Source organism: Achroia grisella, unplaced genomic scaffold (genome assembly GCF_030625045.1).
Source record: "Achroia grisella isolate CSIRO2021 unplaced genomic scaffold, CSIRO_AGI_Agris_v1 utg1062, whole genome shotgun sequence".
Taxonomy (NCBI): domain Eukaryota; kingdom Metazoa; phylum Arthropoda; class Insecta; order Lepidoptera; family Pyralidae; genus Achroia; species Achroia grisella.
Window position 1 is genome coordinate 4,324,619 of NW_026712566.1, and position 18,158 is coordinate 4,342,776.

The window sequence follows — 18,158 nt, forward strand, 5'->3', positions numbered from 1 at the left end:
CCTTAACACGTGTTCTGTTTACATTGTTGCGTCTACTTGCATTGTCATTGATAACAAAAAAGTTACTTACGAAATAAAATCTGTCCGAGAATTTTCCAGATTCCTGAGTTTAGTAGATCTTGAGTTATTTACTTAATACTAGATTTAAAGACAAACTTGCTGTCCCCAAGTATTGTTTAGAAAAGTCAGTAGGTTATGGCTTTTATGGGGATAGATATAGAATCTTACAATAGGATACCAAAGGATTACCCTTAAATAAATTCAAAACATCTATTTAATCATATTTACTGAACAAAGCCTATTACTCACTAAACGATTACTTGAATAACGAGCGTGCATATAGTTGTTCATGCACTGGATTTTCATTTAATGTTAGACATAGACACCTATATAAATATACATTGTGAATAAACTGGATTTAAAAAAAAATAAGTAATTCAATTGAGTTTCTTACCAGTTCTTCTCAATTGGATCTATATACTGAACTGGACTGTAGTGAAAAGATTATAAAATAAAAAAAATTGTCGTTCATAAGCGGCTAAAATGTCCGACATGTATAAATGATTTTTGAATTTGAATTTATCGCCATCTAAGTAATTTTACTAGAACTAGTTTGAGCAGCCTCCTCGCTTTTAGACGGGTAATAATTTTGATGTAGATTTTTAGTGGCGTCGGAAGAAATAAAGACTACAAAGTAAAAATATATCATTTCACTAGTTATTTATTGGCAATGTTTAGCGAATATAAAACTTTTACTGCAAACAATAGATTTTAGAATGAGTACTAACATCTTATAATTAAAGAAAGATGATGCAAAACTGGCAAAATACTGCAAATAATAGATTTTAGAAAAAACATCTTATAATTAAAGAAGCTACTCGCCCCGGCTTCATTAAAAAAACCGCTTCATAATCCGTTGCGTAGTTTTAAAGATTTAAGCATACATAGAGATGAACAGACAGCGATAGCGACTTTGTTTTATTATACTATGTAATGATAAAATAGTGACTGAATTATTTTTTAGATGGAAATTGTATTTTCTATTCATTTTAATTAATAATAAGTGTGTTTCTTCATTAATAAGAGTTCAAAAACTGTGTTATTTTTTTTGTTTTACAACAAGCTGGAAAAGTTGTAAGCTTGCTTAAAATAATGTTGGCAACATTGATTCTGTTTGTCTTTTTATTAGGGTTTTTTTATTAATGATAATGGAATGGTGCACCTGCCTGCGCTAACAGTTTACGCTGGCAGGGCACCAGTGGTGGATAATTAGATGAGCATGAGGTCAGGTCAGTTAGCCCATCGTGACAAATTCACCAAGAATTTATCACGATGGTTTCCCGGGGGAACCGCGTGGAGGTTCATGACATGGTACATTGCTAGCATTAATCCTTATTACTAACAATCCCCTTTCCTCCTTATTGGGGGTTTTGGGCTATTATCAGATGCTAAGACCTATGACACTTGGTCCTTTATAGATCTATTGTGCTCGCCCTTTTTCAAAGTTTGCTGTCTAGACCCGTAAGGGACAAGAATTGAAGCTATGGGACACAGTCACCTAGGTACATAAAATAATAATTGCATTTTAATATCATTTATCTTTGTCACCCCACCTTACATTTTCCTATTTTTATTTAGTATATAAGATCATTATTTCTATGTACATATTGTCAGTTTATCATCAAAATATCGTCTCGACCAACAACATCGTATCATTTACCCAGATTACAACAGAAGCTAACTTTATTCATTTATTTGCTTTATTTGCCAATAAAATATGGCACAAAAGTGAAACTAATTCTATAGAATTCCTTCAACCACGTAAGTCAGTCAGAGGGCATAAGAATTTTAAAATTATATCACGTACGCTGTAGCATGGTGCAGGTGACACTTTCATTAATGTTTCGTTTCACTCTTAAAAGAGACTTAGTATTTCAGCTGTACCACATTCGTAATATATTAAATCACTAGCTACTCGGCCCGGCGTCGCACGGTGTACATGTATTATATATATAAACCTTCCTCTTGAATCACTCTATCTATTAAAAAAAACCGCTTCAAAATCCGTTGCGTAGTATTAAGGATATATAGGAACGGACAGATAGCGACAGCGACTTTGTTTTATACTATATAATGATTAATAACTATATTAACTTAAATGTAGATATTGTTAAATGTAAAATTAGTAACTGTCATTCGCACCATACTATAGCGCACAGAGTAGTTTAGAATTTTTTCCTTAAATATTACTCATCACATGCATAATATATACACGTATATATATGTATATATATACTATCTGTATACAGGTGGTTCACTCCCCGCAACGGGCCGGTGTGGTTTCATCAACAAAGTTGCTGAGCTCTGCGTCGGCGAGTGCAGGAACAAACAAATATGTAACAAGATAGAACGACCGCTTGTTTTTTTTTTTTGTGTTTTTTTCGTTACGCCTGTGCGATATTGGAGATAGGTTTCCTGAACTGATGGAAAATGAACAATAATACATACATACAAATATTGAAGGCTGGAAGAATAGAGCTTATTAAAAGGTCGGCAACATATATATTGATGCTGGTACTCATGATGATACTTAGGTGTACAGCAAACTCGTTTGTTTTGGAGAGGGCTATGCTCGGAGTTACACTCCGTGATCGAATCAGAAATGAGAAGAACTAGAGTGACCGACAGCCCGAAGAATTGAGACTCTGAAGTGGGCGGAGCACATAGCTTGTAGGACAGATAGCCGTTGGAGAAGATGTTAGAATAGATGTTCTTTTATATAATAATTACAGTATAACCAGTAAGAGGCATGCGACAATCAATATAGAAACCGCTACGCACTTAATCTCTGTTCATTCAGATAACATTGTCAGCGCTATGAATTTTAAGTTAGATATTAATGACAACATATCAAGTAAATAATTAGTTTATTAGCATACAACGTTATAATTTAATTTTCTCATTGCTTTCTTGATTTAATTGTTTTAGAAATATGAAAGCGTAGCGGTTTTTGTATTGATTGCCGCATGCATTATAAGAATGTGAATACAATACAGTAAAATGTGAATACTATAACTATCAGATGGCAATTGTAAGTAGCTTTGACGTAGTCTAGTGTTTTCAGTAGTCATGCTCACTAAAATGTCCAGACTTGTGGCGGCGTGGTGGGCCGGGTCACACAAAATATGGTCGAGCGCAGTGATGGCTGGCTCATCCGTCATACTCGTGAACGGGTGCTGCTTGCAGGGACTGGTCTGCTCTAATCACTATGACTGATATGAATTGTTGGTTATATATTCAATATTTTTTCTATTTCAGTATTTAATTGAATTAGTGCTAATTGGTGGTTTGTATTCACACACTTAAACTTAAAAATGTAAAGTAATAATAAAATTATTTAAAAGAGCAACACTCAAGTTTCTTGCTCGTTCTTCTTGTGATGAGACAGCTTTCCGAACGAGCGGTAGATTAAAAAATGTAATGACTATACAAAAGTGCTTCAATGTAAGTTTATTTGAATAAATGATTTTCTGTTCTATTCTAATGATAAGAAAAAACTAGCTGTGTTTAAAATAAATAAAATTCTAATTCTAGTGGTAGTTCCACCTCGATTTATTTTAGATTTACAACACGAACAAAATATGAATGGGGGAGTTCTTGTGGTAGCTTTGTATAGTTTTCAATCAGAGCCACCAGAGCTCGCTGCTACACACAAAGTGATGCGAAAATCATATCTATTAGATGACCTTTACCTCTCTTTGTGGTAAATATTCAATTATTTCGCATATTTTTGAAGTGGCTATAGAATGTTGGTTATTTATTTACTAAGTACCCGCTTATGTACATATCTTTATTACTTAACTAGCTGTACACGCGACTTCGTCCGCATGGAATTTAACTTATTTTTCTCAATTAAAAGTAGTTATTTAGAAGTTATTATAAATCATTCATTTAAAAAACTCCTCTCAATATATAACATACTGTTGTATATATGACGCGGTCATTATTTATATGTGTAACTAGCTGTACACGCGACTTTGTCCGCATGGAATTTAACTTGTTTTTCTAAATTAAAAGTACCCTAAGTTACTCCTTATTACATCACATACCTGTCAAAAAAAGCCCCGTCAAAATCGGTTCAGCCATTTCCGAGATTAGCCGGAACAAACAGACAGACAGACAGACAAAAAGTAAAAAATGTTTTTATACCGTATTTATATGCATATGCATGGACTAAAAAACTGTTTGTTCCGGCTAAGCTCTGAAATGGTTGGACCGATTATGACGGGACTTTTTTTGGCAGATAGCTAATATATAGCTAGCATAATATCTATTCGATGACCTTTATCTCTCTTTGTGGTAAATATTCAATTATACATCAGCTATCTGACAAAAAAAGTCTTGTCAAAATCGGTCCAGTCATTTCAGAGGTTAGCCGGAACAAACAGACAGACAGACAAAAATGTACAATATGTTTTTTACTTCATGCATATGCATGTAAATACGGTACATACACCAAAATAATACTTTTTACAGTTTTTGTCTGTCTGTCTTGTCAGTTTGTTCCGGCTAATCTCTGAAATGGCTGGACCGATTTTGACGGGACCTTTATTGACAGGTAGCTGATGTAATAAGGAGTAACTTAGGATACTTTTATTTTAGAATAATTCTCTAATTAACTTTTTTGTTAAATTCCACACGGACAAAGTCGCAGGTACAGCTAGTATATATATCAATTACCCTAACATAAAAGCAGACTGAAAAAAATCGTTTCATAAACAAAGAGCATTCTCGTTGCAGAAACTTCGAAACAATTTCTAGTGGAAAATAAATTTTATTAAAAAAAATATACTGTTTGCACCGTTTCATCGCTTTGGGTTTAAACTTTTAAGACGCGTTTTCTCGTTAGCGGGCAGACGAGGGAGCAACATCAAAGTGAATTAGCGAATGTTGTCTGGGGGTGTCCGTTTGTAAGCGGCTTTGATGTTACTACCTGCGGGGAACGCCGCGGGAAATGTGCTAAGCGTATTTATTGTGTTACGCTCTGTGCACACCGGTGTAAGTATGTTCTGGAAAGTTTCAGAAAAAAACTCTATGTAATGAAATTATAGGATATTAAATGCATCATCATAAGTAGGTTGGAGATACCGTTACGGAAAAATTTTCTTTTAAACATAAACTACTGGAATGTTATCTCAATTTGTAACTTTTGGCGACCGTCCGCCTCTCTCTTTTGATATTTTTATTATTTTTAAATTTATATTTTTGAAGAGTTCTATTTTATATGTCATGTTGTTTGATATACTTCAATTTATTTTATCATTCTATTATTGTCTTTCGTATAGTTCGCAATTGCACATATTAATATATTATATTATTGCAAACTACGTGTTTTCATCATTTAGACACCCATACAGTCCACCGATCCGTTACAGTAACTTTTCTGCTCTCTTCCAGTTCTCTTTCTTTCATTATTTTTTTTATTCTACTCTCTTTAGTTCTATGGCTGTCAGACTATTTAATATTTAGTATATATTTAGTTTATACATAGGTATGTATATATTTATGTAATTTATGATTGTATTTCTTGGTTAGATATTGTATTTTTAGTTCTGTTTATATTTTATTGCATTTTGTTTATCATTTATTATATTTGCACCGCCAACAATTATTCTCTGCACCACCTATGGTTGCCTGGTAGAAAATGCCGCGTGGTGTTAAGTCCGCCATATGTACTTTACTATATTTTATATATTGTGTGCATTAAAGTTAAATAAATAAATACACACATACTATTCATTTACAGGATAGGAAGGTAGCATAGTCCAATAGCAACGTACAAGGCACTTAAACAAATCTCAATGTAAAATCCTCCCAAATTTGAATTTAAATGAATCTGTATTATTGTAAACATGTACAACATTTATTTGAAAAGAATACGAGCTGAGTTTCTTGTCAGTTCTTCTCATCTCAGAATCATTCCGAATTGATAGTAGATTTGACATATCATAGGAGTCTGTAATAGACCTACAATAATAAAGATATTTTGAATTTGATTGTAATGAATTTAGAGGACATAAAGGTACCTTAGACCACAAGAATAACAAAGGATAAGAAGGTTACAAATAACGACCTTCATATCCTGTAAATTCATTATATGGGGATAATGAATTTACAGGATATGAAGGTCGCTTATTTCAAAAGAATAGCAATACACAAGACAGTAAAAATATCCCAATGTAATTTACAGGATATGCAGATACCTTAGTTTATAAGAATACCAATGCATAAGACAGTTAGAAATCATCATTATCACCAGCACACTGCAGTCCACTGCTGGACATAGACCTCTCCCAAGGCACGCCACTGGGTACAAATTAGAAATGAATATTCCAGCCGAGATACGCACTGGAGTTTTTATACATATATATATATATATATATATATATATATATAATATATGTATATAACTGGCCACTAATAGCGAATTTATTTTTAAAAATAAAAAATGACATCAGGATTGTGCACCATTTTTTATACATAAATTAATTATTTATACCTACAAGCGTTATTCAAATTTAAAAAAATATTCATGTAAGACATTTTAGCCGCTTATGAACGTAAAATTTTTTATATTATAATTTATTCCCTACCGTCCAGTTCGGTATATAGATCCAATTGAGAAGAACTGGCAAGAAACTCAATTGAATTACTTTTTTTTTAAATGCCAGTTTATTTACAATGTATTAATACATTGAACAATTTTAATCGTCTCCTCCGTGCATTGCCATTCCAGAGCATTCAGGTGATACGCAAGGCGCGTACACTATAACTCATTTTACTACCATATCTCAACCTTCAATCGTCACAGCTTACACAGCAAACCTTTAATTTTATTATAACTATTTATACAACAGTAACGTAGTGTGACATCACCTTTACATCGGGGGTCAAGGACCTCGCATTATTGTTTCAGAGGGGCAAACCTTTTGAAGTTATACGTAAGACTATTATGAAACGAGACTAATAACCTAACTGAAGTTCCATGGTCCTAGACTAGACAATTAAGAGGAGTTCCCGATATTTCAGCAGTGTTTCACCCGCCATGATCACGGGTAAACTGAAGAGTCGCATGTACATCTATACATGTAAATAAAATTGGAGTGTCTGTTTGTAATATTGAAATACCGTTTTTACTACATTCATATGAAAATAAATACGGTACATACACCAAATTAACATTTTGTACTATTTTTGTCTTTTTGGTCCGGCTAATCTCTGAAATGGCTGGACCGATTTTGACAGGAGTTTTATTGGCAGGTAGCTGATGTAATAAGGGGTAAGTTCAGTAATTTTATTTCAGAAAAATTTACTCTTTGTTAATTCCACACGGACAAAGTCGCGTGTACAGCTAGTTACACATATAAATAATGACCGCGTCATATATACAACAGTATGTTATATATTGAGAGGAGTTTTTTAAGATATTGATTATGGTGCCCGCCTGCGCTAACGGTTTACGCTAGCGGGGCACCAGTGGAGGATGATAAAATGATATATATTCAGTTAGCCGATCATGTTTTCAGGAATTTTATTTATTTATTTATTTACTCTTTATGGCACCAGAATGACAAACAAATATGCAAAGAACAAACAGATAATAAGTAATAAGGTACAAAAGGCGGCCTCATCGCGTAAGCAATCTCTTCCACACAACCTTTGGGTAGAATTTTTCACGATGGTTTCCAATGAGAACCGCGTGGAGGTCAGGAATTAATTAATAAATTATTATTATTACCTAAATTAAGAGTAATTTGATGAGAATTACGATTTATCCCTTAAATATGGTCGAGCGCAGTGATGGCTAGTTCATACGTCATACTCGTGAACGAGTGCTGCTTGTAGGGACTGGTCCGCTCTGATCATTACGACTGGTTTAATCCTATTGTGTATTTAATTCATTCATTCATAATTTAAGAGCTACGCTCTTGTCGGTGGAGCTCTTGCCACTTTCCGCGATCTTCCATCATGCTCTTTAATTCTTGATACGACACGACTCCCATTTTGTCCTCAATTTGTTTGATGTAGCTATTCCTTCGTCTTCCCCTCCCCCTCTTTCCTTCTATTTTCCCCTCAATAATATTTAATATCTGTCCCTAATACATTAGTGCTGGTTGGTAGTTTGTATTCACACGTTTCAACTTGTAAATGTAAACTTACAAGGATTATTTAAAAGAGCAACACACAAGCTTCTTGCTCGTTCTTCTTGTGATGAAACAGCCGAATGAGCGGTAGATTAAAAGATTGATAACTATGCCTATACAAAAGTGCTTAAATTAAATTCATTTGAAGAAATGATTTTCTATTCTATTCTATTTAGGTATTTTTCAATAATAATTCTATTTAGAAACCAAATGGCGTATCCATTTGGTTTCTAACTAGAGTCGAATAATTGAGTACCAATATTTTGAATTGAAATTTTGCCGTAAATATTTACCGAGTAGAGAGGAACTCTACTCGGTTTACATTATTATTATAGTAAATAAAAAGGCATTGTTTTCGTTATTCTGAAAATTTATTATAAATTCAATAAATTGAACATTTTTCAAATTTTACACTCTGTTGATCTTGTCAAAATATAAAATAATAATAGTAATATCAGAACAATTCACACAGCGCCATCTTGTCCCAAATTAAATTATGAGCTTATGTTATGGCTATTGGATAACTGATACAAATACATTTTTTTTCTTAAATACATACATAATATACATAGAAAACACCCAGACCGACACATACAATCGTACTCATGAATACAAATGTTTGTACCGTGAGAGGAATCGAACCCGCGACCATCGAAAATAAAGCGGTGTGTTCAACCACGAGACCACCGAGGCCGTCATGTAGGTGTATTTTATTTTATTAAATACTAGCTGTACTCGCGACTTCGTCCGCGTGGAATTTAACCTTATTTTTCTAAAATAAGTTACGCCTTATTATATCAGTTACCTGCCAATAAAAGGCACGTCAAAATCGATCCAACCATTTCAGAGATTAGCCGGAACAAACAGGCCGACAGACAGACAGACAAAAATTTAAAAAAAAATGGTATTTTGGTGTATGTACCGCATTTATATTCATGTGCATGTAGTAAAAAACGGTTACTTCAATATAACAAACAGACACTCCAATTTTATTTATATGTATAGCTTACTTGAATATTATTCGAGAGTTACCTCTAACAAAGCCCATCCTGATAATAGATCAGACCCTCCAAGTTAGGCTCACCACTATTATGTGGTAGATATCATTTTTACCTATCTCACAACAGTTAGGTAAGTACCTACGTCGGCGCATTTTTCTGTAGTATCGTTAAGAAATATTATTCACCCAACAGCCAGAAAAGGCGTTATCTTGAGCAGCGAGCACCTCACAAAGGGGTCCTGAATAGATCTTTCTCTTTTAATAGAGCCTCTAAAAGGGTTGCCGACAAAAATATAAATTGTTGTGGAATATTCATAGATTAAAATAAAATAGAGCGATCATTCTAATAAGCTTCATCTTATACTAGCCGTTCCCGCGACTTCGTCCGCTTGGAATTTAACTTTATTTTTCTAAAATAAAAGTAGGTTAAAGAACTAAAAATTATTTTATTCGTCTTAATTTATTCGTTCCGTTAGGTACTGATAGGTTCAAACTAATACATTTACATCCTGCATCATCCCTTATTTTGTCCCCATGAGGGTTGAATTTATCAAAATATAGGATTTTTTAAGAGAACGTCTTCATAATAGTAGCTCGAATTTTTAACTTCAGTTCAATCAATCGAAAATCTAAGAAGATTTATATAAACTTTCAACCCCTATTTTATACCCTTAGGGGTGGAATTTATCAAAATCTCTTCTTATGAGGTTGCCTATGTCATATTAGCATGCAAGTCTCAGCCCGATCGATTTAAAGTTGACAAAGTTTCATACAAACTTTCATCCCCTATTTTATCCCCTTGGGGGTAGAATTAATCAAAATCCTTTCTTAGCGGTTGCCTACGACATAACATCTGCCAAATTTCAGCCGTCGACATTTCGATCCGTCCAGTGGTTTGGGCTGTGCGTTGATAGATAACTATGTCTGACTGACATAGTGATCTATCAACTTTGAGGTATATATATTTAGATACAAAATTCTCGTCTCACAATGTTAGTTACCACACTCCTCTGAAACGGCTAGACCGATTTTTGTGAAATTTTATATGCATATTCCGTAGGTCTGAGAATCGGCTACTATCTATTTTTCATACCCCTAAGCGATAAGGGTTGTCCACCCCTAACATTATTTTTTTATTTTCAGGGCTACACTGAAAGTTTTTAGAACTGGCTACTTGAGAGCAATATAATAAAAAAAATTGTTAAAATTTTGAAAATGGAACTCTTTACGAACAGTACTGAGTATATAATTTATTCGTATGTCATGTGTTTTACGGTTTGGCGGCAAATTGAAAATAGTCTGTGTAACGTTACCATGAATTTAACACGAGAAAATTTTCGTGTGATGATTTTTTATAACTTTCGATGTCATGTAAGTCAACAAGAAAGTTATGATAGACTACGATTGACCTTCCACGATGAAGCCCTGTCTCGTGTCACTGTTTACAACTGGTTTAATGAGTTTAAACGTGGTCGCACTAATCTCACCGATGATTTGCCTTCATGACACTGAAGATAACATTTGTATGATTCATGATTATGATTGTTTGTGCACAAAATCCTCCATGAACATTTGGCGGTCAGGAATTTTCTGTACCTTATAATATGAGGGTCAAAAAGTGTTTGAAATGCATGAAAAAAAATCAAATCTGTGTAGTTTGGGAGACGAAAGCTGGATTTACTGTTATGATCCCGAAATTAAAGACAGTTAGCTCAGTGGGTGTTTCCTTCTGAGGAGTTGCCAACTAAAGTGAAGGGAGGTCGAAGCATAGGAAAAAAGATGGTGGCCTCGTTCTTTGGAAGAACAGGTCATTACGCGGCAATTGTCTTAGAGGATCGAAAAACAGTTACTGCAGAGTGGTACAGTAACAATTGTTTGCCACGTGTTTTGAAAAAAGTGTGAGAAACGACCTCGCAGTAGGATCCTCCTTCACCACGACAATGCTTCGTCGCACACCGCCAGGCAAATGATCGATTATTTGGCGAACTCAGACGAGAACCAACTGGGTCATTCGCCTTATTCCGACCTCGTACCTTGCGATTTTTATTTATTCCGAAAAATGAAAGAAAAAGTTCGAGGAAAACGTTTTATGGACGCCGAGGATTCGGTGGCTACAGGCCGTCAAAGAGACCCCTAAGGACGAGTGGGCAAAGTGTTTTTCTCAGTGGTTCTATCCGATGCAGCGATGTATTGACGTGAATGGACACTATTTTGAAAAGATAAAATAAAGGTAATAACTTGCATAATTTAATCAGTTTTTGATTTTCTAAGAACTTTCAGTTTGACCCTCGTATGTGTCATTAAAAAATACATACAATCCTAAATTTTCACCCTTATATCACCAACCCCACGTCACAAACATTTGTATTCATGATTATGATTGTTTGTATCGGTCTGGGTGTTTTCTATGTATAATATGTATGTATTTACGAAAAAAATATCTATGTATTTGTATCAGTTATCTAGTACCCATAACGTAAGCTTTAGCTAGCTTAACTTGGGTCTAGATGACGCTGTGTGAATTGTCCTGAGACCATTATTGTATTCACTGAATTAGTAATGAACATGTGCGACTCTTTTACGTAACAATTTATGTTCAATCCAATGAGTTTTACTTGCATATAATACCCGTCCGATCGATCGCCCGTCCAATTCAAACGGGGATCGAAATTAGGACGGCCTGAGCTGAGGTTCGAACCCCTAGCGGTGCCCTCAGACTAAAATCGTATCCGTCAGGCGGGAGTTGGCCTTCAGCCGCTCCATAAGTCTTTCCGCGGGTTTGGAGTGCCATCTGCACTCGCCCCCTATCGTCCGGTGAAGCTGTAAAGGCCAGCTGCAGCCAACAGCATTAGAGTAGTCCGAAACAAAAACTTGCATATAGGTACCAAAACGGTGCCTCTACCAAAATATCATCTATGATAGCGACTAAAAAATATTTCCCTTTCCATTGGGCTTTTTGTCGGCGCTGCTTAAAGCGGTGTACGTTAGTGCGGATGTGGTGCGATAACGTAGCGATATTCTCGCTTTAAATGCTAATGAGGTCGCATAGTAGTGTAGGTCTGAAGAGGCCTCAGCTGATGACAGGTCGGTATTAACACTGTTAATTACTTTTTTATTTATTTATTTTAGGTAATCAACAGCTTACTTACAATTTATACACAACTAGCTCCTCACCCCGGCTTCGCACGGGTGTACATGTATTATAAATATGTATATAATACTAGCTGATCCGGCGAACTTCGTATCGCCTAACTGTCGATATTCGTTGCATTTCGGGCTCTTCTGTCTAAATATTTCCGCTGCCTTATTAATGGACCTTGCAGACCTTAGACTTGACTGTTGAACATTATGGAGGCATATCTTATAAGAGGCATGTCGAGTATAAATGAGTTACAATCTCACAACACTTATTAAATTTTTCTTTTAGATTTGTAGTAATATTATAAATACATATCAATGAGACATTTATTACTAATTTCTATACTAAACAATTCCCGGAACCTCTCCACTAACATTTGAACTTTATGGTATGGTATTAAAGTTCAATTTGACTTTTAAGTATCATTAAGAATTGTTTGTATGGGATTACAGAAAACTGTTGTTTTTAGGCAATTTTTTAAATTTTTCTCTCCGTAAGAACCAACTCGTACCTCAAGGAATATTCTAAAAAAAGAATTTTCGAAATCGGTTCGGTAGTTCTCGAGATTAGCACTTACCAACACATTTAGCGACTCATTTTTATATATATAAGATTTGACGGCCTCGGTTGTCTAGCGGTAAAGCACACCACTTTTTTTCCGATGGTCGCGAGTTCCATTCCTCGCACGGCACAAACATTTGTATTCATGAATATGATTGTTTGTATCGGTCTGGGTGTTTTCTACGTATAATATGTATGTAATTACAAAAAAAAATCTATGTATATGTATCAGTTATCTAGTACCCATAACACAAGCTCTAGCTAGCTTAACTTGGGTCTAGATGGCACTGTGTGAATAGTCCTGAGATTATTATTATTATTTACACTATATTTTCTTAGCTTTTGCTGGTTTTTTCCATACTTACGGACCGAAACCAAGTAAGTGCAGTGTGTGTGTGTGTGTATGTGTGTTATAATTATTATCACTATCGTCTCACTCTCTCAGCTTTTGCTGTTTTTTTTTTATTATTATATGTATAATACAATCAAAAATAGTATAAAATTGGACAGGTTTCACGAACGTCATCTCAGCTTTTGCTGTTTTTTTTTTATTATTATATGTATAATACAATCAAAAATAGTATAAAATTGGACAGGTTTCACGAACGTCAAATAAAAGGAACGTAAATCATCTACGTAATTTATTCCAGAGGTTTCCAAAAAATGCTAATTATATTCAAATTTAATTCTGTCCTTCGATAACGAAGTGGGATACGCCAAACTCAAGGTTGGAGTACGGTTGAGTTATTGTAGTATATAGGTTAGATAGATAGATAAATTCTTTTTTCAACAATTATAGACCCATAACATACATGAGATACAGAAAAAACATGAATTCATAAAATAAATGTAGATGGCTTTATGTGCCGCAAAAGTGAAAAGGTAGCCAACTCAGCATAATGCTACAGATAACTCTGCAGCACTGATATTCTGTTGGCTCCTTACTTCAAGTTCAAATTCAAATTCAAAAATCATTTATTCATGTAGGACATTTTAGCCGCTTATGAACGTCAAGTTTTTACATTATAATTTTTTTTCCCTACCGTCCGTACTTATATTATACTTCAACATCGCAGCCCGGAAGACGTCCACTGCTGGACATAGGCCTCCCCCAAAGATTCGCGAACACCACTCGAGGACTTTATTACCCCAACGGCCATCTGTCCTACGAGCCATATGCCCCGCCCATTGCCACTTCAGAGTCACAATGCTTCGGGCTATGTCGGTCACTCTGGTACTTCTGCGGATCTCCTCATTTCTGATTCGCAGTGAAACTCCGAACATAACCCTCTCCACTGCCCTCTGAGTGACTCTGAGCTTGTTCATGAGGCCCATAGTTAGCGACCACGTCTCTGTGCTGTAAGTCGTCACTGGCACATTGGTCGTAAACCTTCGGCTTGAGACACTGCGGAAATATTATAATAAAAATATATATATAAAATACACATATTAAACTTCGAGCTCTTTATCAAAATATATAAAGTATGAATAAATACATACAATAATCGGCAGAATTCATTCCCACACGCTGGAACCTAAGTGGTCTCGGACAGTGCGGTTTCAGAGGAGCTTCCTCCCGCGTACACTTAAGATTGTGGAAACTACGTGCCGAGGTTTTCTCGAGAGACTACAGCATGGGGTTTTTCAAGAAGGGTATATTAAGGTTTCTTAAGGGTTGGCAACGCGCATGTGACACACTGGTGTTTCAGGCGTCCATAGGCTACGGTAACCGTTTACCATCAGATGGACCGTATGCTTGTTTGCCACCTACGTGATATAAAATTAATCATAAATCTTAGAATTACAATTCACACGCTGTCCAGTCCCAACTAAGCAGCGCTATTGTTATGGGATTACTGATATAAATACATATATATATACATACTGTTTTTTTTTATAATTACATACATAATATACATAGAAAACTCTCAGATCTATGCAAATAATTATACTCATGAATGCAAATGTCTGTACCGTGCGAGGAATCGAACCCGCGACCATCAGAAGTATAGCCGTTTGTGTATACGACACTATTATGAATATAGATCAATTACAGAGTCATGGCACACTTATGTATAGGTATAGATCGTAAGTTCAAACCTGATAAAAATAATTGTGACAATTTATGTTTTGAAATATCAAAAGGAATTGGACTCTCATGTATCAAGTTTAAAGTCTATTTCTAAATTTGTAATTTACAAATTGGTTTATTATACAAGCTGTGCCCGCGTACCTACCTACCGCTGTACCCGCATGAAATTACAATATAAAATATAGCCTATGTGTTAGCCTATAACCTATAATCTAATATAATTGTAAAGTCCCATCAAAATCCGTTTAGTATTTTTTGCGTGAAAGAATAATAAACATCCGTACTTACAAACTTTCGCGTTTATAGCATTACTAGCTACTCGCCCCGGCGTCGCACGGTGTACATGTATTATATATATAAACCTTCCTCTTGAATCACTCTATCTATAAAAAAATGCTTCAAAATCCGTTGCGTAGTTTTAAAGATTTAAGCATACATAGGGACGGACAGCGACAGCGACTTTGTTTTATACTATACTAGCTACTCGCGACAGCTTCGCACGGGTGTACAATAGTGTACATGTATGATATATATATACATATATATTCCTTAAATCACTCTATCTACAAAAAAAACCGCTTCAAAATTCATTGCGTATTTTTAAAGATTTGAGTATACATAGGGACAGACAGCGACAGTGACTTTATTTTATACTATGTAATGATGATATTAAATATCCCACTTTGAGTATTGTCTTAATATTATAACTTTTTGGGTTTGTTCCGTTGCCTGTAGTCCATTTTAAAAAGGTGAAATAACTTTGGCGCCAAAATGTAAAAAACATAATGTTATGTATAGAGATAAGAAGGGAACTGTAGAGAAAATATATATATTGTCATATTTATTATATAAATACATTATAACAGTTTTGAAAGTGATATAATGGAAGTACAGTACAAATATATTTGAGGCTACAAATTAAAGATATATGTTTAGTGATTACAGTTTTCATTGTTAGATATAAACAGATGATAATGACCAAGTTTAACAATAAGATTATTCGTGAGACGTAATCACAATATATTTTACCTACTTTATCTCAGGATCATACATATGTATTAGGACATACATATATACACTCATAAACTACCAGGTCTATAGGGGTTCACTCTGAAGAACATCCCTTTCGGTTTCTGAGCAAAATACGATATGACATCCATCCTAGATTTTTATATCTCGATATATTCTTGCCAGATGCAAATATAGTCTTTTATTCCATTATTATTTCTTATGTATATATGTAAATGGAAATACAACTCATTCGGGTCGGGCCGGTCATTGGTCTCCCTGAAATATGGTCGAGCGCAGTGATGGCTGGCTCACCCGTCATACTCGTGAACGAATACTGCTTGTAGGGACTGGTCTGTTCTAATCACGACTGATTTACTCCTATTTAGTTACTCAACCAGTTGGTTGTATATTCAATATTTTCTCTATTTGAGTATTTAATTGAATTAGTGCTAGTTGGTAGTTTGTATTCAAACACTTCAACTTAAAAATTTAATGTAATAATAAAATTATTTAAAAGAGCAACACGCAAGTTTCTTTGCTCATTCTTCTTGTGATGAGACAGCTTTCCGAATGAGCGGTAGATTGAAAAAAACAATGTGATGACCATTCAAAAGTGCTTCAATGTAAGTTTATTCGAATAAATAATTTTCTATTCTATTCTACAATGTACCTAAATATATTTCTTTTACATCAAACTCTATTTTAATACCTATTTTTTAAATAAATTTTTTGTCCTATATAGATTCTAAACGTCCCTGGACAATTTACACAACGCCATCTAGTCCCAATTTTTAAATATATTTTTAGATATCTAAATGTCCCTGGACAATTCACGCAACGCCATCTAGTCCCAATTTTTAAATATATTTTTAGATATTTAAATGTCCCTGGACAAGTCACACAACGCCATCTAGTCCCAATTTTTAAATATTTTTTTAGATATCTAAATGTCCCTGGACAAGTCACACAACGCCATCTAGTCCCAATTTTTAAATATATTTTTAGATATCTAAATGTTTCACACAACGCCATCTATCCCAATTTTTAAATATATTTTTAGATATCTAAATATCCCTGGACAAGTCACACAACGCCATCTAGTCCCAATTTTTAAATATATTTTTAGATATCTAAATGTCCCTGGACAAATCACACAACGCCATCTAGTCCCAATTTTTAAATATATTTTTAGATATCTAAATGTCCCTGGACAAATCACACAACGCCATCTAGTCCCAATTTTTAAATATATTTTTAGATATCTAAATGTCCCTGGACAAATCACACAACGCCATCTAGTCCCAATTTTTAAATATATTTTTAGATATCTAAATATCCCTGGACAATTTACACAACGCCATCTAGTCCCAATTTTTAAATATATTTTTAGATATCTAAATGTCCCTGGACAATTCACGCAACGCCATCTAGTCCCAAGTTGAGTAGGGCTTATGTGTTACGTTATGAGTACTAGACAACTGATATATATACTTAGATATATATTATATAAATACATATATAATATACATAGAAAACACCCAGACTAATACACACAATCACACTCATAAATACAAATGTTTGTACCGTGCGAGGAATAGAACCCGCGATATTCGGAAGTAAAGCAGTATTCTAAACCGCTAGACCACTGAGGCTGTCAAATACTAATATTTTGTCTTGACAAAAATTATCATCATCATCATCTCAGAGGATGTCCACTGCTAAACATAGGCCTCCCCCAAAGATCTCCACGATGATCGGTCCTGCGCTGCTCGCATCCAATGCCTTCCAGCGATCTTGACCAGATCATCGCTCCACTTTCCTGGAGGCTTTCCCACGTTGTGCCTTCGGTCCGGTCGCCACTAGACGACTTTACTGCCCCAACAGCCATCTGTCCTACGAGCTATGTGCCCTGCCATTGCTACTTCAGTTTCGCAATTCTTCATTCTATATCGGTCACTCTGGTTCTGAGGATCTCCTCATTTCTGATTCGATCACGCAGAGATAAAAATCAAGTTTGTCTTTGTCATATACTGGCCACCAGTCGCTAGTTTGAATATTTATAATATGAAATATATCTATTTGATATATGTCCATAATTTTCCATTCTAATAAATTGACTTATGTAAATAAACGTATTTTATAGTCTTAATT